At 40.1% G+C, this 21,948-nt stretch overlaps 2 protein-coding genes across 2 annotated transcripts in view; one reads left to right on the top strand and one right to left on the bottom strand.

Annotated features, from left to right (window-relative positions):
• The window catches only part of LOC126398150 (uncharacterized), a 105,051-nt gene that overhangs the window by 16,268 nt on the left and 66,835 nt on the right, over positions 1-21,948 (bottom strand). The gene's annotated exons all lie outside the window — the stretch shown is intronic.
• Positions 87-21,948, top strand: part of LOC126397733 (cadherin-20-like) — a 135,672-nt gene continuing 113,810 nt past the window's right edge. The window contains exons 1-4 of the mRNA XM_050056681.1: positions 87-328; positions 480-641; positions 4,642-4,804; positions 10,302-10,455. The gene's annotated coding sequence lies outside the window, so the exon portion shown is untranslated. The remainder of the gene's footprint in view (positions 329-479; positions 642-4,641; positions 4,805-10,301; positions 10,456-21,948) is intronic.

Raw genomic sequence — 21,948 nt, 5'->3', positions numbered from 1 at the left:
AAAAGTTGTTTCCTGTAAGATTAAAAAATGCTGTGGAATAAATAAGTTAAACAGGTACGGATGTAAAGATATAAGTATGTTGAGTAAATGTTTATTTTATTTTGAAGAGTGTTTTATTTTGAAGGTAATAGCAGGAAAAGGAAGTGGTGTGTGAATGTGTGTCGCTTGACTGGCTGAGTCACAACGTGTAAAAAAGTCCGTGAAAAGTATGTAGTTGGTGTTTTTTAGGGCTGCCTATCTGACAGTTTGTGCCTGGACATTATTCTACATATCTTCTGTGAAGAGCTGAGAACATTTCTACCTGAAGTGTGTTGAACAGTTTTTCATGGTAGGTCTATGTATTATTAACCGATTAGCTACCACAGGTGTATGGTTAGCAGGGGTGTGCATGCATCACTAGCCAAGTGAATGAACTTTTAGCGACAGAAAAGCTAAGCTAACTCAACTTACTAACAAGGCTATAATTCATCTTTCCGAAGAGGAGATTTGAAGAAGAACAAGAAGGAGGAGAAGGACGAGAGGCCCTGAGCTACTGACTACACCGTGAGCCACCCAGATGAAACTCAAGAGTATCCTGATTGCTGACTGCTGGTTCGAGAGACTGCTTCATACCGCCAAACTGACTTCACTGTTTGCTTAAGGTACCATTTTTATTTGTTGCTCTTTTGAGTGAAGCGGCCAGAGAGTTTTAAGCCTCACCGTACCCGAGCATCATATCAGGCCTGCAACCCGGGAAATTTAGAACTAATTGCCGGCGGGTGACTGTGTGTGTGTGTGTGAGCTTGGTGAGTGTGGGCCCACTGGTATTTTACTTTATTTAAAAGAAAAGGGATAATTGAATATCAGTTTAAGTATTATTGTGGAAGTTTATATGTGAGTTTAAGAGACTAACAAGTGGTCTAAAGAGACTGAATTATATTTTATTTTAGAAAAACACTGCATTTTATTTGTTTGATATCTTTCTATAAAAGTAAATAATTGAGTTTACTATTCTTACCACTGATTCCAGTGTGATTTTTAGTTATTTAATTCATTAAAGGTGTTTAAATACAGGTTAAAATCAGTGAAGGTTTTAAAGGAGAAGGCACTTGGATTTAAAGGAGCTGATTAAAGGATTATTACCGTGCTTAGATTTACAGTTAATTTGCAGTGAATAAAAGACTCAAGATGCATAAAAAAGTTTAAAAGGTAACAGAGAACAGATTACATCACCTAACTTTTAGTTATTGTATATTATTTTATTTCAGTTAAAGAACTCAGGGCCCTTCCCTGATTATATTAGGGGATAACTGGGCTACATATGCGTTATGATTTATTTAACCTGTCAGTTTAATTGCTGGGTTCTGGGGATGTTGTAAGACAGGAGACAAAACTTTACAATGGGAGTTCATTGACAATAAGATCAGAGCAGCCTCATAATCAGATTTTTATTTCATTATTCAGTCTTGTTAGCCGTATCTGTCCCATAGACATCATTATCAGTCAATACAGAAGCTGGGGCAGCAGTTGCTGAGAGAAGCTAACTTGATGTATCAAAGAAATGTGTTAATTTAACAGCTGTTATCTCTGTAAGTCCAATTACAACAATCTGTATATCTGTGTCGATCTCATCCTCCTCCTCCTCCTGCTTATTTCCATTTCCATTTAGAATGGAGTCTGTCTCTGGCACAATACCACGACGTCTCCATTCTGAGTTGTCAGTGAGTTCTGGACACTAAGACATCAGATGTGATTCAGAGGTCTGCAACAGAGATATGACAAGACAGGTGTAAAGAAAGCACTAGTTTAAAGCAAAATGTTGTAAATGACTTATCTGAAATTAAACTGAATGTGAGCCCACACATTATTATTGTACACTGTATTAGGAATAGTTTGAGTAATAAATTGTGTGATGTCCTTAGTTTTCTGAGGTGGTTTGGATAACTGGAGACTTACTTAGTTCCTGCCCGTCCAAATGTTACAAAAGGTTTGACCTCTATGTTAAAATGGGGCCAAATTTGTTTCTCCTAATAATCAACACTAGTCCATACCCACTGAGTACAGCATACCATACCATGACTTAGTCATACCAAAAATGAGAAAAAAACAAAACATCGGTCGATCAGTCACATTTTAGCCATTTCTAAACATTTTTCTGTTGTTATAGCGCCACCCAATTGCCAATTAGAGTTAAATTTCTCCAGTCACCTTGAGGCGTCCTGTACTACATATCTACCAAGTTTAGTAAAAATCGATATGGCGGTTAGGCCTAGATAAGAAATTAGTTCTCTAGCGCCCCCATTTTGTTTGATGGGGTCAATAATGGAGGGGTCCCCTCAGATTATGTGAAACCCTTGAGATGTTAAACACCTTTATGTGATGAGCCACGCCCTCCGCAATATTCATTGCCTTATAGAAGCTCAGTTTTAGTAAGTTTTCCAACTTTTGCCAAGAGGGAACTTTAGATATTGGTCCCTAGATTATGTTCACTGAGTTTCATGCAGATCGGTCAAACTTCCTAGGAAGAGATCAATTTTAAGTGTTTTTCAAAAAATTCAAAATGGCGGAAAATCCGTATAACCGGAAGTTATGGGTTCTCGAGGCAAATTTGTTCCTCATGAGGAGAGGCATCTCTGTGCAAAGTTTTTTGTCTCTACGACATACGGAGCATCAGATATGCCCATTCAAAGTTTCAATCAGTTGCTATAGCGCCTCCCTTTGGCCAATCGATGTAATATTGCTTCATTGGCATCCTCCCATGACCCTCTACCACTGTGCCAAATTTCACATGGAGGAGAAAGACGTGGAACAGACACACACACACACACACACACACCCCCACAGACAGAGTTTTCGTCATTATATAGTAAGATATACTAAGATAATAATAAATATTCTCACCTAAAAATATTCAAATACTTAACTTCCATGACCAAAACAACCATTTCAATACTTTCTAAATGTCTAACCATGTCTGTAACACCTAACTCTGAGTCTTTTGGTTTCCAGTGAGGAGAATATACAGTTTCATCCTTAAAAAAGTCTCAATAATTTACTTATACAGTTGGTCAATGAAATTGTTAATTAAAATTTATTTAAACAGCAAGAAAAGGTGCATTTATTGGGGACTATTTCTAGCAGCGGAACAATCCACATTTAGTGCTCTTGGTGCTTTAGTGAGTATTTGCAGCAGCAGGACGGTGAATGTGGGGTTGAGTCAAAATAAACCACAGTGTGTGTAGTCATGGTAATCAAGGAAGATGCAACCCAGTGCAACAGTGTGGCACATTGATGTGTTTTTAATAGTTTTTGGACAACAATGGAGCTCTAGGGCACAGAGGAAGAAGATATATCATGCTTAAAAATGTGCTTTAAATATGTTTTAAGCAATGATTTAAGAACAGGAAATATGCTAGCCAGCCTAATCCCCGCAGGCAGAGAGTTCCAGAGCTTCAGGGCCTTGATGGCAAAAGCCCGGTCACCTTGTTGGTTACTTGCAATTAATAAGCCACACCTAATGACCAACAATTAATGTGTTTGTGTGTAATAATGTCAGTGTTTTCTCTATGTTATATGTGTCAAATAGCCCACAAGAAGTTTAAGTAAAGTGTCATGTTGCCTGTGCAATTTATGTAGACAGTAGTAGCTTCCATTTAATGCATATTTTGGAGACTCGGGTCAGTTGCAACAAGTCTTATGCCTTCAATCAGAAACATGCTTAAGTAATGACACTTCACTACATGCTCAATTAGGACCCATCCCTCTTCCCCCACAGCAGTATATTCCATCATGCACAAGTTATTGTGATTACATAAAAGGATAATTCACCCAAATATTTAAAACTGTTAACTATTGCCTGCATTGGCTTATTGAGGCCATTGTCCCCATGTTGGGGTCAGTTGCAACATCTGACTTCCATTCAAATAAATATTGTGAACAATATGTCATATGTAATCATCTTTAAATGGCACGAGTAATAATATAATAGAAAGTGAGTTTATAATAATAGAAAGTGAGTATTCAGATTTGAGATTTGAAAGATTTGGTTCCCCCCAATGTTGATTCTGTGGCTACAGCCATGGCTGCAAAAATACAAATGATTAATTTTTTTTACAAGGAATAGATAATAGAGTTTTTGAAAATTTACATTTTGCTATTCAAAAGGTGTCATTTACTTGATAAAAGATCTTTTTAAAGATTCTAATCTTACATAAAGTGAAACCTAAGTCTCTACCTACCACATCTTACGCAGGATATTGTAGGTGGAGAGGAGTTCAATGGACTCCACAGGTCAAAATAAAGTAGGTCAGGGTTAACAAAAAATGTCTGCAATGGTGTGGGAAAGATATATGTGATTTAAAAAAAAAAAAAAAAAAAGAAGCTTGCTCTGCCCTACATTTAATGATTTTTTCCCCTGACACTTTATGCACCTTTGACAGTTCATACAAGCATCATCCACATTTTGCCTTTCTCCTTTCTGCCTTCATTTTTTTATTGCCTAACTATCTATCTATCTATCTATCTATCTATCTAGGTCTTACTTTTATTTTATCTCTGTCTCAGTGTGTCTGTTTCCATGCTCCTCTAATTGTTTTCTCATCTCACTCTCCGGGGATGTGTAGGCATGGCCTTATTATCCCGTCTGATCAATGTGATTTATAGGTTTAGGGAGCGAGACATGCAAACTTTCTCATCTCCTGGGGATAAACCGAAGAAATCAATCACACACACTCACTGTGAGTGTGTGGGCCAATCCAGACCTGAACTACTTTCTCCAAAGACCATCCTGGAGGCAGTGGCACTCTTCAAATCGAGCTTCTGTGTCGTAAGTTGTTCTTTTTTTTCTCCCAAATACTAAATTTAATCTTTATACCAGCATGGTGCCTTATGCGTATGCTAAAAATACACACAAGCTTGATGTTACTCAGCTGAAACACCTGGAAACACATTTTCATGAGTTACCATTTTGCATTTTTCACTTCAGTTATGCTGATTAATTTGTTTGTGCCATTGCTCTGTGCAGTAATTTGCCATGATGCAGATGGCCTCCTTGTTAACATAATCACGCTGGCCCTCAGGAGGACAGCAGGATATCATATAGCTACGGAGATAATTCCCACCAAGATTTGATGGTAATTGCTGTCTCCGTTTTTTGTTCAAAGAATCGTGTTTTTTAAAAGCACTCAGCTTCATTAGAGAAGAAACAGCAAGAAGCACCACTCTTGATCCAGACCTAGACTGACTGTAGACTTGCAGCTTGTGTTTTTATTGATCGTCTATACATGACTCAGACTGGCTGATAAAAGCTTAGGGACAATAAAAGCCTTCCAAAAACTGCAGTGGATTAAAGCTTCTCTGATTTTTTTTTTAAAAAACCTCTCCCGTATCCTTGATGATGGATCATACTGTGCACCTGCGAGACAGGTGTGTGACTTCAAATCAACGTACAGCAAGCTGTGGTAGCCACAGCGGGACCTCCACCGGATCAAAACCAATGCAGTTTAGCATTCTGAATCAGCCTTAAGCCTGAATGGAGCAAGTGTGCATGTAAAATACTCTGAATCATCTCCAACCAACTCAGCAAGGTCAGATGTTTTTTTTGTTTTTTTTTTAGTTTCCTTTAACAGTAGCCTTAAAGTAATGACACTGAGAACTGTTATTTGCAAAGTTGAGAGAGAGCCTACTGCCAGAAAACCAGAGCCCAATGTGTTTTGACTGTGTTTTTTGGTTTTAAAGTGTCCACAAGGAATTTTTCACTGGCTACATAACCATCTCAATTTAATACAAATGCGCAACAGTTGCACCCTGAGATAAACAAAGTTTAGCTTTCGGAACGCAACACGGTCAGGCAGCAGGTATCTACTCTTCTCTGTGCAGTCTAAGGTAAAATGTGGAGGAGAAGTTTATGATTTCAGTGCAGGGCTTCTCAGAGCTTTAATTATGATACATCTCGAGGACAATATTTTAATACACATTTTAAAAAACACCTGGATGAAAATCAGCCACAAACTCATGATTTCTGGTAGGAAGGCTATGATACAGTGCTGGTTATGGTTACTTCGCAACTTCAGGCACAACCTGCCTCCGTGGTCTTTAAATTTTAAGACGAGAGTAGCACCTAGCGCCCAACCTCACATTTTCCAGGTGGTAAAGGATGCAGCAGGTGTCCCAGCTCTAATCCTCTGGAGACAATGGCCAGTATTTCAGGGGCTCCAGTGTAGTCAGCGGATAATTCGATAGCAGATCAAAACTTCCTTTTCTGTGTGCTGGTCATTGTTCACAGTCTGATTAGCAACTTCAAACACAAGAATGGAGTTGGGATACAACGTCTATGACCAGATTGTTTCTCTGCATTCATACGCACATATCTATTTATAGAGATTAATAAAAAGCCTACAGCACGGTTCCCACCAAACACTTTTGGTATGGTACCTTTAGAACCAAAAGTAACCCTTCAGACATGGTACCTAGACCCTAGTGTTTCCACCCCAAACAACTTAAATGTGGGCATAGTTGTTGTCACTCACTGCTCCATCCAGCTCTCACTGTATTTCCTCATCACTGGATACACAGAGGGAAGTCTGCACCTCATTTATCATCCACAGAATGAGGCTGCATACCAACACTTTCAGAACAAAATAACACAGGCTGCAGTGAGATTCTGTCTCCATGGGATATTTACAAATAATGGGTTTGTGCATTTAGTCCTTCTAAGGCAAGCTCGGGGGTTTAGTATTATCGGAGCCCACAGGAACAATGCTCCACGATACTTTTTTTTTTTTCCTTCTCTGAGTGAGGATTACAATATATGTGGTTCACATAACCCGGTCAAAATTAATGTGTATAAACATTTGAAGATCCAAAAAATATCAAAGATGCCAGCACTCACAAATGTCCTTTTAAAGATCTTTTAATCTAGGCAGCAGAGCAAAAAACAACGGACGCGTTTCAGCCGTAAGCCTTCATCAGTGTTGAAGATCCACCCATTACTAAAAATGTGTGTCATGTAAAAACTTAAGTAATGGGCAAAGTTGTTAAAGTGAAACTTATGGTGTCATCAACATTGAGAAACATTACAAGTTAACCGTCACCGACAGTCGGCCCAGTAAATTGAGTTATTTTTCACTCTGACTCCAGCTGCTGCAAGAGGCAGCAAAACATCCTTTCCATTTATAGTTACATATTAGTAATAAAACTCTCCACTGTATGAACAGTGGTTACATGAGCCTTAAAACCAGCCACAACTCAGCCCTGAGCAGAGTGACCGTCGCTAGTGACCAATTAACAGACTGCAGTGTTTACAGCTCCACCTTTTATTACCAGATCTGTGTGCTAGGTACCCCAACAGAGGGGGGGCCAGAAATGGGGACGGTACAGAACAGTTCCATTGGTACCATCCACAATTGTGGAAACGGAAAAATGCGTACCAAACTACACAGAATCGTACCATACTGCTCAGTGGAAACAGGGCTTAATTGTCTTCAGACAATAGCCGATGGGTTGAAAGATGCATTTTGGCCAATGTGTTCTCCAAATGGACTGTTTACCTGCATGCAACCAAAGCCCGCTCTAATGTGATTGTTCAATACTACTCAGACAATACACAGACTACAAATGGACACCTGATAGTAGTAGTGGGTAGATAATTGAAAATCTATACTCCAGTAAAAGTAAAATTACTTCCAAAAATTACTCAATTACTCAAAAAGAAATAGTTACTTTCATTTAGAAAAGCAGTTGTTGCTAAAACTTTTTTTATGAAGTACAGGTAGGTTATGACTGAACAATTTAGCAATATCACACAAGAGGGAGTGTGGCTGAGCGTTAAAGAAAGAAAGTCACAGCTGTGCTGACATTCAGCACAATAGCATGACCTCGAGTGTGACACTGCGTTTATACAACAGTTCCACAAGCATCACTTATGAATTAACAGCCAGTGGCAACCTCCGAGACTGAAAAATGAAACCAATGCAGAAGTGCCAAAAACTGCAGTTTCTCAAATGGCTGTGAGTCAGTCCCCATAGATCCACATGTTAAAATTCCCAACTGCCCACTAAACATGTTTACAGCCTGGTTCAAAAATGGTTTTGGTCTCTACAGCTAATTTCCTCCTTTTGACAACCGTGAATTTTTAGATAACTCACTTGTATATACTTTACCGAGGCTTAAAGTTGTGCATAATAATGGGTGGGGTCACTTTGAGTGAGAGGTTGTCTGTGAGGTGTCACCACAGTCTGAGTTTGCTCTACCCTCTCATCCAAATATGGTCACTTGCAACTTGTAACACATTACTACCTAACCCTGAATGCTTCTGAATGCCCCGTTGCCTACAGATTCTGTATACATATGCAGATATCTTTTCATAGAGATTACCAACTGAGAACAGCTCCAGTAACCTATCCTTAAAGGTCCACTGTGTAAGATTTAGGAGGATTTAGCGGCATCTAGTAGTAAGGATTGCAGACTGCAACCAGCTGAAACTTCTGGTTAGAATTCCTTCCTTTGTTGTTCAGGAGGTTTTTACCGGGAGCTGAATTACCTGCAGAGGTCTCAGACCAGGTGATTTAAACCAGACATTACAAATCAATGTTACTCCGATGCTGTTTGGCATGACAGCGATGGTTTATTCATCCAGCGCCTGCTAATCTGTGCTCACCTTTACTCTCTGAGAACTTAATATCCAGATGTTCAAGAGGTTTTTACCGGGAACTGAAAAATTTGCAGTTTTCTTCCTTGCCAAAACAAATAAACCAGGTGATTTAAATGGGTAGAAACACTGAATAAAGCAGTTTCATGTTTAAAAAAAAATCTGTGTTTTTCCAATGCTCTAGTCTCTGGTGGGCTGCTAACTACAAAGGCCAATGTAAAAACGCAAATGGTCCAATCTAGAGCCAGTGTTTGGTTCGTCCATTCTGGGCAACTACAGAAATATAGCAGTGCAACATGGCGAGCTTTGTGAACAAGGACCTACCCCCTATGTAGATATAAACGGGTCATTCAAAGGTTACAAAAAAACAACGATTCTTATTTTCAGGTGAGTATACACCAAAGAAAAAAAATTTCTGCCGATACATCCCTGTAAATCTTATTCACTGGACCTTTAAAGCATGTGGAAAACAAAAGAAGTAACAGCCAAACAGCAGCAGAACATATGACATATCCTACATGTTATTAAGTTACTATATTGGGATCTATTGACAGCTATATTTCCTTGTATGTGTCAACGTAATTGGCCAACAAAGTTGACTCTGATTGTGTTTCTGTTGAAGTAAAGATGTAATTGGCAGTAATCACGCAGTAATCAAATCCAAATCACAATAACAGACTTGAGACTTGACTCTGACTTTGATTTGGTGACGTCTGAACATCTCTGGGTTTGCTGAGCTCATCGGAAACAGTCCTCAGCCTGAGGGGACATGACCGGTTTACTGTCGCTGGATGATTTTTATCTGCCTTCCAATGGCTCAATATCTTCAATTAACTCCAATTAGACTTGTTAAGGGACAGTTAATCATTAATTAACCAAGGGAGGTGGGTGGTAAATATTTACTTATCCATCATACACATTTCTTGTTTTGCTCCTGATTATTTTATGAGCCAATTTTCGTATAATGTGTGTGCGGCATTCTAATCTAATGGGGCTGGCGTTCCTGATTGCACATTCATCATGGATGTTTGACCATAATCTTTTCTCCCTGCCTCAGACAGTCTGTTGATAAAAATCCAGCAGAGAGCAGGGACCACAAAGTTAATAGACTATCACTCCCCCTAAGAAGAACTGATTGTACTATTCAGGAGGGTCACATACACAGTCAGAGGGGTCGCCACAAAAGCCAGAACAAAAGAAAAACTGGGGGGAAAGTGAGTGAAGCCAAAGAGTGTATTTTGAGTTCTGCGGGTTAATTCAAAGCCTTTCAGCTACAATTGCCATGTCTAAACATTCATGAGCCGTAGAGGGTTGAAGGGAGGGAGGGAGGGAGGGAGGGAGGGAGAGAAGCGAAGGGGAATGGATGGAGCAACAGCACAGCGCTCAGACACAAGAGGGAGACTGGAGAGGCAGCTGCTGTGTGAGCTCGTCCACAACGCTCTGAGCAGGTAGAGCGAGCGCGGGCAACAGAGGTAGAGAGAGAAAGAGGGAGAAGAGGGAGGGAGGGAGGAAGTCTTGTCGTTTCACCTGAAGATTACTTTGTCTCACACTTCTTTCACCCCGAGCGCTGGAAGGAGCAGCGAGGAAGGGAGCAGAGTTGATCAGGAGGTGCCAGATCTTGCTCTCTGGTCTTTTTTTTTATTTATTTTTTTCCTCTCTTCTGCACCGGGGTCAGCTGGACCTCTTCTCTGCAAAACCCCGGTGATCAGCATCCACTGGAAAGACTGAGAAATACAAACCAGTGCATCAGGGAGAGAAGACGAAAGAAAAAAGTGAGGAAACTGCAGGAAAAGGCTGCACAGGAAGAGAAGTTTGAAAATCTTTTGAAGGTAGGATTTATTTGTTTAATATTTCTGTGTTAAAATGCATCTGATAAAACTGCACCTCAACTGGTGAATGTGACTGCTTAGATCTGGATTGACATCAAAATCCCCATCATATCTTGATTTGTTGCACAAAATGATCAGAACAACCTGTTACAAGGTAAGTCTTTAAATGCTGCCTTTTAGTGCTCGTCTTTTATCGATGCATGTGCTGCAAGCACAAATATAATTTATTGACTTTTTACAGCAATTTTCACTTGTTATATTTGCCTGAGCCACATGTGGTGAAAATGCTTTGACAAGAAAAATTGGAACAGGAATAAAAACAGAAAATGATTAACAAGGAAAGAAAAGAAAAATCAGAAAGAGAGAGAGGTAGATCCATGGGAGAAACAGGGGGTCAGAATGAACAGTGGGGAGGCAGAGAAAGATACATGAGTGAGAAGGAGAGTTGGACTGAAAAAGACAGATAGAGAGAGTAAAAGAGGAATAAGAGGAGGAGGACTGGAGTGGCGGGGGGCTCGCTGGCAGCCAACTCAGTAACCAAGGCAGCTGACATGAGGGAGAGCCAACAGGGGACAGTGGGATTTCTATTTTTCACCCTTGCCGAGATACGCCGGGGCTCTGCCAAGTCCCCTGCCTCATCCCCCACGGATAAAGATTTCATTGTGCGGAGCTGTGACCGAATTCATTAAGCATCTACATGTACTCTCTCCTGGCTGCTCTTACTCTCTTACGCTCTCTTTACTCCCCGAACTCCCTCTCCACTTGCACTCTCCCGCTGATACTCACTCTCCCCCGTCTGCTCCTCCCCTCTCGCTTTCATTATATTCTCAATTGGCCCTATAATCAGCTCGACTCGTGTTGCATCAACAGTTGTATTTTGTAAAGCCCTGCGGTGAATAATAAACACACATGGTATGATTCTTAAGGGGGGATTTCTATCATTTCTACTTTTGGCAAGACCCAAAGTTTATCAACCTCGGTGCATCAGCTGAGGGTCACAGTAGATTTAATAGATGGAAATTCGGTCAGCTGAGGGTCACAGTAGATTTAATAGATGGAAATTCGGTGACTTTGCAGGCATTGTGGGACTTCGGGGGAATTTTAGGCCAGTAAAGGGCTGTGAAATCTGGTTGAACTGCAGAACAAAATTACCTCCAGAAGGATGTGATAACACTGAAGTGTTTTATAAATAATTTTATAACAACACTGGATCACAGGATTATTTGCATGTGAGAAGGGGTTGTTTGTAGTGACAACCCCACAGAGTATTAGCCCCAAAGTCTGCAGTTACCTTCAGCTCTGTGGATCTTTTTAGTGTCTTTCAGCTCATTGTTTTAGTTTTACAGCCTGCAGCATTTCTGTTCTGCTCCTATATTCAGTCCCTCCAGGTTGTTGTGGGCTGTTTTTGGGATTGTTGCAACCTGATTTGCCTGATTTCATGGCAACTGTTCTACAACGTTGCAATTCATGTTGCAATGTTTATAGGCATTTATTCATTCATTGCAATAAAATTGCAATGAATTATTATTATTATTATTATCATTATTATGAACATTTAGGGTTTTTTTCCCACAGAATTAGAATCTATTTGTAATGTTATGGTGGATGGGGGCAGCTTGGACAGAAGCCCCACAGCAGCGGGTAACATTCGACACCCAATTGGCTTGACTCTGACTTTACTGTCTGTCTGACTGTTGGTTGACGTTAGCCATAAGATGCTAACAGTTAGCCCTGTTATTGTGTGTGTGTGTGTGTGTGTGTGTGTGTGTGTGTGTGTGTGACTCCATCCTCCCATGCACAGAGCTCCATTCCTGCAGCAGTAGTGTCATAATTAACAAAGATCGGGCGGTGATAGGACACAATTGCAAGTTCACACAGAATTCACAGGGATTGGCTCAATTTGCGTTAACTGTTGCAATCACAACATCCTTTAGAGACTATATTTCTTTTCTAGGAACAGCAAGCAGCTGTTTCCAAAGGTCTGATAAAACAACTGCTACCTGCCCAGCACCAAAGTCACTCTTTTTTTCTTGTTTTTTTTCTTGCAGTTTTCTTAGAACAATCACAGTTTATTTAAAGGAATACTTAACACCATCACACATCTGTTTACAAACTCTCACACAATTCGTGCAGTATAATCCAAGTTTTATTCATCCAGTCGTATGCTCAGTGCTTCCCAAACACATGCTTTTTTGCTAAAACTTTACGTTGTAAAACATGTGCACATCTGTGCATGACACTGTTTGTGCTGAAGTGTTTGAAATTGTGAGGTTTTAGCAAAACTGCATGTGTTTAGGAAGTACTGAAAATACAACAGGATAAATGAGATATGGATTATACTACATGAGTTGAGTTTGTAAACAGATGTTGTGACATAGTTTGCCTTTTACTTAAGAATTACATCAATAATTTTCTCCGTTTTTGGATTCTTCGCTCAAAGGCATGCAAGGAAAACAAAGTTTTCTTCAAGAACTCAAGGTAACATGGGTGAATAACTGATATACAAATGGTCATTTTGGGGGTGAAGTATTCCTTTAAGAGGTCATACTGAATACAAAGATACCATATTAGAGAGGGGGATGACTAGGGTTGGAGAAAGCTAGATTTAAATGGTTTTTATATGTGTTCAGTGGACATATCATAGTCTTTTCATGCCCTTCCAAGTCACCATCTCTTTAGGTAAAATGCTGATGAAAGGCTCCTTATTGTTTCCAGGATGTGAGACACTTCGCTTGTGGTGAAATCAATAGCCCAGTAAATTCTTAATTGAATGACTGCAGGGCCTGGAGCCTGATGGTGCTTTATAGGCTACCAGAAGGCGCCTTTGAGAGCACGCGGAATAACAAGGACCCTGCCGGCATTGTTGTGGTCTGGGAAACAACGTCATGTCAATCAGCCAAGCCTGGCAGGCTTCAGCAGCAGAGGGAGGGTGCTAGTGCTTGTACACCTGCCATGTTCCGCTTGAGCCAAGGCTGGTGTCACATTACCTCCAATTAGCCTTTGTTCCTTTGAAACACTTTTTTTGGCTCATTTGATCATTATGCAGGGACTGGTATCAAAGATGTCATCATGGTGATTGAAGACAAAAACCACCCTCAGGGTAGAAACATAGTTGACAGAGAATGGACATATGTCGAAATGAGATGTATGTCTTCTATACACGAAACACCGTCATTGTGTTTTGTAGCAGAGCGAATCTTTTTGTTAGAGCTGTAACTCATCTGTCTGAGCTGCGGATAGATTGACTGACCTCGGGGCTCTTGTAGCCACTTTAACTGAAGCAGAAGACTACAATGCATACTTTTGGTCAATTTGCTGAGTGTCATGCTTGTGTCATGCTGCAGAATCCCACCCAGCACTTTGTTAACCAGTTTGTCCACAATGGCAACAGTGCAGATGTTTAATAGCAGAAATTGTTCACTGAGGAAGCATTCTGTTTTCTTCTAGGCTTTTGCCTTTCTTGGATAGGAGAGTATTTAAGCTTGAGGGGGGGACAGAGAGGGGATGACATGCGGCGAGGGGCCGCTGGCTGGAATCAGACCCGCTGCTGCAAGGACATTGCCTTTGTATATGGGGTGCCTGCTCTACCCACTGAGCTACTGGGTGCCCCAGTATTCTTTTAAACTGAAATGAAGGGAAGTCTTTGAGGATTTAACAGTGTAAGTAAACCAACAAAGGCCAAATATTTTCTTTTGCTCATAAGGAATTCTTGTTTCTGCCATGTTTTAATGGAAAGTAGTAGATAGCACATGAGAAAATTTCAATACATGCGCCCACAGAAAAGCTGTTGGGACAGACAGGAGACAACTGCACTATAAATTCCTGTGAGTTTACGAAACCACCGTTCCAATCCGCACCAAACAATCCAAACTAAGTTGTCTACTTAACTTTACTAAATGGTTACAGGCGCATTTTGCCAGAGTGTATTTTGTTCCAAACTATAGCAAGGTTTATGTTGCATTCACATGGAATTAGGCAGATGACAGGCAGCAAACCGGATATCATTTTTGCGGGTAAGAGCAGAACAGTAAAATTAGGTGAGGCCAGCACATACAGGCGACAGTAACAGCAGACAACACTGCTGTCCAGAGTTAAATCATTTTAACTTTTTACTGTACTCCATGATGGAATTTACAACCGGACTTACGTAGCTCTTTCACACAAGAAGAAAACGCAGGAGAGCTGGACAATTAGGGGCGTTACTACAATAATTACATATAATAATAGACACAAATAATTTTTTTAGGATATATTCCATTCTTTGTAAACAATACAACACCACCATCTTAATATATTGTCATGTGAGTTTCATTTTGCCGCCCTGCCATTCTGTTAGCTGTGTTGTTCAGACTCTGTTTCCCGTCTGCCTGATTCCATGTGAACACAGCGTTAGAAATATGAACAGTGTAGCAAAAGATATCTGAACCAGTGTTGTAGTCGAGACCACCTACCCTTAGACATGACCAAGACCAGAGAGTATCAAGACTTAAATAAGACTCTGAGGGGTTGAGACCAAGACAAAACCAAAACCAACCAATGTATAAAAACACCAACAGAAAACAAATGAAGCTTTATTCACCTAGTTTTTATTGCCGTACGGTATATATGTATAAGTGGACCATGACAAATGGCTTGATAAAACAATAAAAAGGCATGGAGGTGAATCTTATGTATTCCTTTGTTGTCTACAAGCAGAGAAATGCAAATACATTAAGGGGTTGAAATCAACTTAACCATCTTGATTGAACACTGTTTTTTTTGTTTGTTTGTTTTTGCAAAGGCAATTCATGCACCAAATACCTTTTTCAAGTGATTTCATTGTCATAGACATATTTCTAATGTCAGAATAAAATCATGTGAGTTTTGCTGCAGTTGTGTTGCAATCCCATGATCTCAATCGTTGGTGTAAGGTGGTCAGAAAACTCGAGCTGTCCTGACTCTTTTTCATTTTGATGTTCTGAGAAAATTAAAAATGTTATCATAAGCTTAAGTCTTGACCCATGCATGAAGTTCAATGACATGGGCAATGTCAACAATCAACAGCTGTGCTGTCTCCAGCACCAAAGAAGAAGCAGCTGATCAAGTCTTGGTTCTCTTGCTCTGTGGAAAAGGAGGAGAAACTAATGGAGTTGTGGAGTGAACAAGAATCTGTGTTTAATTCGGCCAGTATCTGAGTCACCAATGAGTACTAGTCTGGTGAGTTGAGGTGACAAAATACAAAATGTAAAGTTTGTACACAAATACAGTTTAACTTAGATGGATTATATTGATGATGCCACATTGACAAGAATTCTGTTGACATATAACACCTTTTATCTTGTGCTTGAGTGATGTGTTTTTGTGGACATGTCAGGCATCGGTTATATGTAGTATTTCTTAAAGGGAGTTTGGCATTTAATAATTTCCACAAGGGAAACGATGGGAAATAATCTCAAAAGGAATTTAGCCGGTCTTTGCAAAATCTTGTAGTGTGTGACTAAATACTCACATTGTCCTTAGATGTAAGAAGGTGTCAGACTTTATTCTTTCAAAAATCTTTTTAAAGCCTTTTCAAAGTCTTCTCATGTATGGTAGGCATTAGTGATATCCCCACAGGTGTGGTTTGACCAGTGTTGGGAAAAATATCCAGATCTGTCTGAGATCAAAACAAGACAGAGTAGAAATGAGGCCAAGACCTTTAGAAAGTAGTCTTGAGACCGGTCTCAAGTACTACAACACTCATCTGCACTGTGCACCCTCTTAACAAAAACAGTCACAACCAGCACTTTTCCTGAGGCATCTGTTTAGCAGTACAAGTTAAAGAAGAGGCACACCGTGAACAAATGCACTGAGGCAGCTAAAAATACAACTGTAATTTAAACTGTCAGCACCAACACCGCTAATACAACTCCTCCACCTTAAAGAACACCTACAGCAAGTAATAAGTTCAATCCCGTGACATTCTGAGTTTTTAAACAGGCAACTCTTCCTGGTTTTTCCTCAGTGTTTATACAGTACAATAATGTGCATAAATCGTACGTGTGCAGGAGCTATTGTTTGTGTGTTAGTCGGAACAAATTCCTCAATGCCCGAGCCTGATCACGCACCAGAAGACGCAGGTTTTCATTTCATTAAGCTGCTCCTGCAACTCCCTCTAAACCCAGACAGTGAATTATTCCATCCCCTCTTGGGTTGAAGAAAGCAATCATGTTTTCACTTCTTGTTTTTTTTTTTTTTTTTTCACAAGGACTGACATTCAAAATGAGAGTTGCTTAGAGTAATAGACAGAAACACCTCATCTCTGAAATTAATTTGAATTGATTTTCCCTGGTCCTTTTCCCCCTCCTGCTCTCACAAGGTTTTGAGAAGGAAATTTCAAATGTTCAAGGCCACATGTAAAAATCAATTTCCAAATGAAGCAGATTCGAGAGATGAGCCGTCTTTCTCTCTCTGTAGTTGTCGCTGTGGGCAGGAGAGCAGTCTGAGCACATACCAAACTTGCTTTAACTGTTACGCAGTAACTAACACACTGTAGAGCTCATTAGTTTTCACTGAACAATAGGGGATTGCCTATAAAAAAGAAACAGCACTGCCTGTTTTTTTATTCTTTTCCAAAGCCCACAAACAGTGATTGCCATGATTTGTATGTAATCATACTGCTCATCTTAATGACCAAGATGACATATCAAAATCACCAATAAACCACAGCAGGATGACAGAGGTTAAAGACAGTTTGATGCAATCTTGTGTGTTGTAAATCTTTAAAGCCTCTGTTACACTACAGTGTGCAGACACATAATCATCCAAAGAAGAACAGTGGCGTTGCTACACTTAATGATAAGACACAAACATACTGGTGTGCACTATGCATTAGACCGCAACATACGGGTACTTTGCAAAATGTCAAGGCCAAGCCCCTTTTGGGGGGATGGAAAACCAATGATCATATAATCCCAACTTGTCAAATATCTTCGCTTTGTCAGTGGACTTTCATGTCTAAATATGAAATCCTTGGTATACTCCTGCATCTGTTGTTAATGTTCACTGTGACAATCTATGCTCGTTACATGTATATAGTCTTTTTTCAAAACACACTTACAACATAAGTAAAACAACTTGTTTTACATTATTTTCTTGTGCAACAGAAGCATGTGGTTAGGTTTAGAAAAAAATGTCATGTGAAGCAAACAACAGGCTCCCAAGTGAAAGCCTGGGGTTTGTTGGACTCATCCATCTCCAGTCCCTCCTGCCCGCCCTATAGGGCATTTTCTATTCCATTGTTGCCAGCGCCGTTACAGACTAACACTGTTTGGCAGCATTACAAACTGACGCTACCTGGTGGCACATCATACAGCTGCAAAAGATGCATGGAAGGGTGGGGAGGTTTGCTCTCTCTGCCTTAAGCTTTCTGCGTAAGCCTCGGAAAGGCAGAGAGACCCCAGAATAAAACCATCCGCCAAAGGAATTAAAATTTTCTTTGACTAAAGTGGTCCTGACTGAACTGGTGTCAAACTAGAATCTTTACAAAGCCACATTTTGCAATGAGATGGGAGTACGCTAACAAACTGATGTTAGCCTAATGTGGGCAAGACTTGTCTCGAATATTCTAGCCACATGTTTTCTCCTCAAATGGACTAATTTACAGATCTGGTTGTTTGAACATGATTGCAGGTGTATGTGCCTCAAAGAAGAAGAATGTTTTTATGGTGTTGAATAACCCAGTCACTAGCATAAATGTTGCTATTGTACGTTTCTGCAAACCACAGGAATATAAAACATTTGTATGTTAATATGTTGAGAACACTTTGAAACTAAGATTCAACAACACTGTGGTGAATGTGTGGTGAATGTTTAGGCACAAAAACCGCTTGGACATGGTTAGGAAATCATTATGTTTTGGCTTAAATCAACATCTTAAACTGTTGTCTGAAGCCTGGAGGGCATCTCGCTTAGGTGTCACAATAGCCCATTTTACTCTGCCCCTTTAAGGCAGGAATTTCATGTCAAGTTATGCCACCCCAATCTTCATAAAAGGTACAATCGTGGAATGGGGGGACAGAGTTGTCTCTTATCTGAGCTGGGAACAGAGGTAGTTGGAATAGGCAGCACAGATGTGACATTTTGAAGACATTAAAAAGTAGCTGTTAGCAGTTAGCGGCTAACTCAAAGGAGAAAAAAAGCAGACTAAACTGTCTGCAAATTGGGAAAACTGAGATTTGGGAGCTTCTTACCCTCCCAGCAGGACAAGATGGGCCACTATATAACAAGGATGGTAAATAATTGTTATTGCCATGTTAATGCCATTGATATTGTTTATAAATCCCAGCCAACGTATATGTTACATGTCATACTAGAGGTCGATGCTGCTGTGTTAAATATAATGACTGTAATACTTCTCTTGATCCCGCAATGATTGGATTCTTTCTTAAATCGTAAACTGGAGTGGAATGATGCCTCCATTGTTTAGTTCTGTGTAAAAATGCAAAAGCAGCTCTTCTGTAGTGATCGTGCATGGTGAAATATTAAGTTGAGGCAAAACGTAAGTCACATCACCTGCAGCACCTGCAAGACCACACAGCTCAGCATCAGTCCACGCAGTACACTCTGCAAGTGGATTGGTGGACAGAAAGTAAACAGGATGATGTCAAACTGTCTTACTTCTACCAATACAGGAGACCAAGTAGTTGAGAAGGCTGTCCCCCCACTGAAATGCCACCAATTTAATTCATGCAACAGCAAATGTGCTCACTGTCAACCTGTTCAAACACCCTACCTACTCAGTTATCACACTCTGGATTAGAGCACAGAGGGAAAAACACCTAAAATATAAGTGCAAACTATGGTTCATAATTACATCAAAACCAAACATCCCCTATTTAATTTTTAACAATCAATCTCTCAGGCATAGACGAAAAATAAACAGCTAATCGACCTTCAGCGAAGGCCAAAATAATCATCACATTGCATAAGGAATACAGTGTGACCTTGGTTCTGGCAGACAGTGATTACGTTTTATTGGCCCCAAAAAAGAGCCCAATACTTACCGATGTACTCTGGCTGGATAAAATGGAGCATGGTGGGGAATGAATTATAGTCTTTGGAGTCGGTGCGCTCCAGTCAACTTTTTCTCTCCTATAGCAATGGAGGGGATGAGCCGCCATAAATCTGACCCAGAGATCCATTAGGTTTCTGTACTCTGCAGCACACAGTATAAAACTACTCTCTCGTTTCTCTCACTCTGTCCACTGCTCTTTGGGCCAATCCTGATAGTAACATTATCTGTAATGTTAATGTTATTCAGGATTTTGTTCATGCATTTTTGAGAACACACAGTATCTGTCTCTGTACTTCAGTTTTTTAAACAAACCACTGAATTACTAGAAATCTCTAATTTCTTTGTCGAGCCCACAATACAGGTCATCATGGGCCCAAACTTTTGGACCTGATCCTACATTCAAACCCAACATACCAAAATTAAGAGAAAGAGATCAAAGATAACCAGATCCCATCCAAACTAGAACCAAAAATGCGGTATACCCAAATAAATCCAAATAAGTAAGACAACTGCAAATAATGAGCAGCCACAGACAATCAGCGATAACTGATTATTCTGACGTTGCGAACCCGTCACATAGGGCCTAGTGACGCTTGGTCATGCGTGGCCCTCGGCAGCAGACACGGATGCACAATGGCACCCTTAGCGGTGATATGAGGTGTCCAGGAGGCATCCTGATCAGATGCCCGAACCACCTCAACTGACCCCTTTCAACACGAAGGAGCAGCGGCTCTACTCTGAGCTCCCTCCAAATGTCCGAGCTCACATTTCCTGTGAAAACAGAGGTGTGTTTTGAAAAGACACAATGCATGTAACAAGCGTAAATTCACATGTTGTTCATGAGCATTCAGAAGTGACCCAAATTGTTACTTCTGTTACTTCTTCTTTATGTTTTGACGTGTAGGGCCACTGATCAAACGTCAGTATTTGACGAGATGAGGTGAGAGCTTGTTGATATACAGGGCCTGTTAATTGACCTCTTGTACCACTGACCCTAAAACCTCACTCAACCTGCTTCACTAACTTTTTATACATAGCCAAAACACCATTGTCTAATGTCTGTTCATTGTGTATATTTTATCCTTAACAAGGATAAAATGTGAAAAATTACAAACAATTGCACTTTTGAAAAAAAAAAAAAAATTGCCATTAATTTACAAGCAGATTTAACAATTTACATGCCACTGTTACACACCCAATGACCAGAGCTGATTGCAAGGTATTTCCTAACTGAGTTTAATTTGAATCCAGCCTGACTCGGATCCTAAGTCAGGTCTTGGATACAAGGAAGCAGTACGACATGTCTAGACTTTTACCCACACCATTCATGAAAATTACAGTACTATTGTAGTAATCAAAAATGCTTAAAATAATCATATCAGCAATAAATATAGAAAATCGTGGCTGGCAGTCAGTGGTTGTGATTTTTGGGCAGTACCTTAAATCCTTCAAGGGAAGATTTGTACAATATAGAATTATACTTATGAGCACATTATGGCCATTTAAATGTATCATGTTGTAGTTTTACCTGTAGAACTGCCATCAAATTTTCCAAGATTGCTCAAAATTTATATATACGAGTGTCATCAACAATTGACTGCAGCTGCACAGTGCAAGCAAAAGTTATAATAGCTCTTTAGAAATAGGTTACTACAGCCAGTTTTAAGAATAAAAATACGACACTTCAAAAATATTTTACTCTAAATGGGGAAATCCATAAATATTATGTATTTAATATTATAAAGATTGGACAGTAGTTTGTCACAGAAGGGGTAAAAAGGTTTTGCAAAAGATTAAAAATGCCAGTACGTATGTTTTGCACCACTGGGCATGATCTGTACTGATACATCTGTAGTAGTCTGGCATAACTAGATCTATCTCCACAGCACTAGAGAAAGGTTTGGAGGCACCCATTATATTCTACTAAAAGGGGAAGAAAAAACGCTCAAGGTTGTTTGTATTTGTTTTTCTCTAAACCAGTCAAAGTCATCTTAGGCAGCACAAAGCCCAGGATGCAGTGACAGTGCCCTTGCAAAATGGTAGCATGGAGATATTGGAAGGGGAGGAGAATACTGGCTTAAATGAGAAGGGTCCAGTGGTGGACACACGGCACCTCACTGCACATTCACTCCTCATGATCCTCCTCCTCCTTTACGATCCTTGCCCAACAACGCTGTACCACTAATCTTGTCTCAAAATGCCTCTTCTCTCTCCCTTCTTTCTCTCCCTGGCGCTAACCAGTCACTCCATGGCTGTGCACTGTGCACCTGTGTTTTATACGAACAGTGCAGATGTAGCAGCTGTTAGCTGAGATACTAGTGGAGGGAAGTTTTTGTTCCCTAGGATAGCGAAGGCATTACTTACTCTGCCTTTGATTGGCTTACCCTGAATTTTAATACCCTAACCCTCACCAATCTCACTCCTCTTGCCCAAAGGTAACCAACCCAACTGTCAGAAAT

The sequence above is a fragment of the Epinephelus moara genome, chromosome 11 (assembly GCF_006386435.1).
Source record: "Epinephelus moara isolate mb chromosome 11, YSFRI_EMoa_1.0, whole genome shotgun sequence".
In the NCBI taxonomy this organism is placed as follows: Eukaryota; Metazoa; Chordata; class Actinopteri; order Perciformes; family Serranidae; genus Epinephelus; species Epinephelus moara.
The sequence above is the reverse complement of the archived record's forward strand: the minus strand, read 5'-3'. Positions and strand labels throughout refer to the sequence as shown.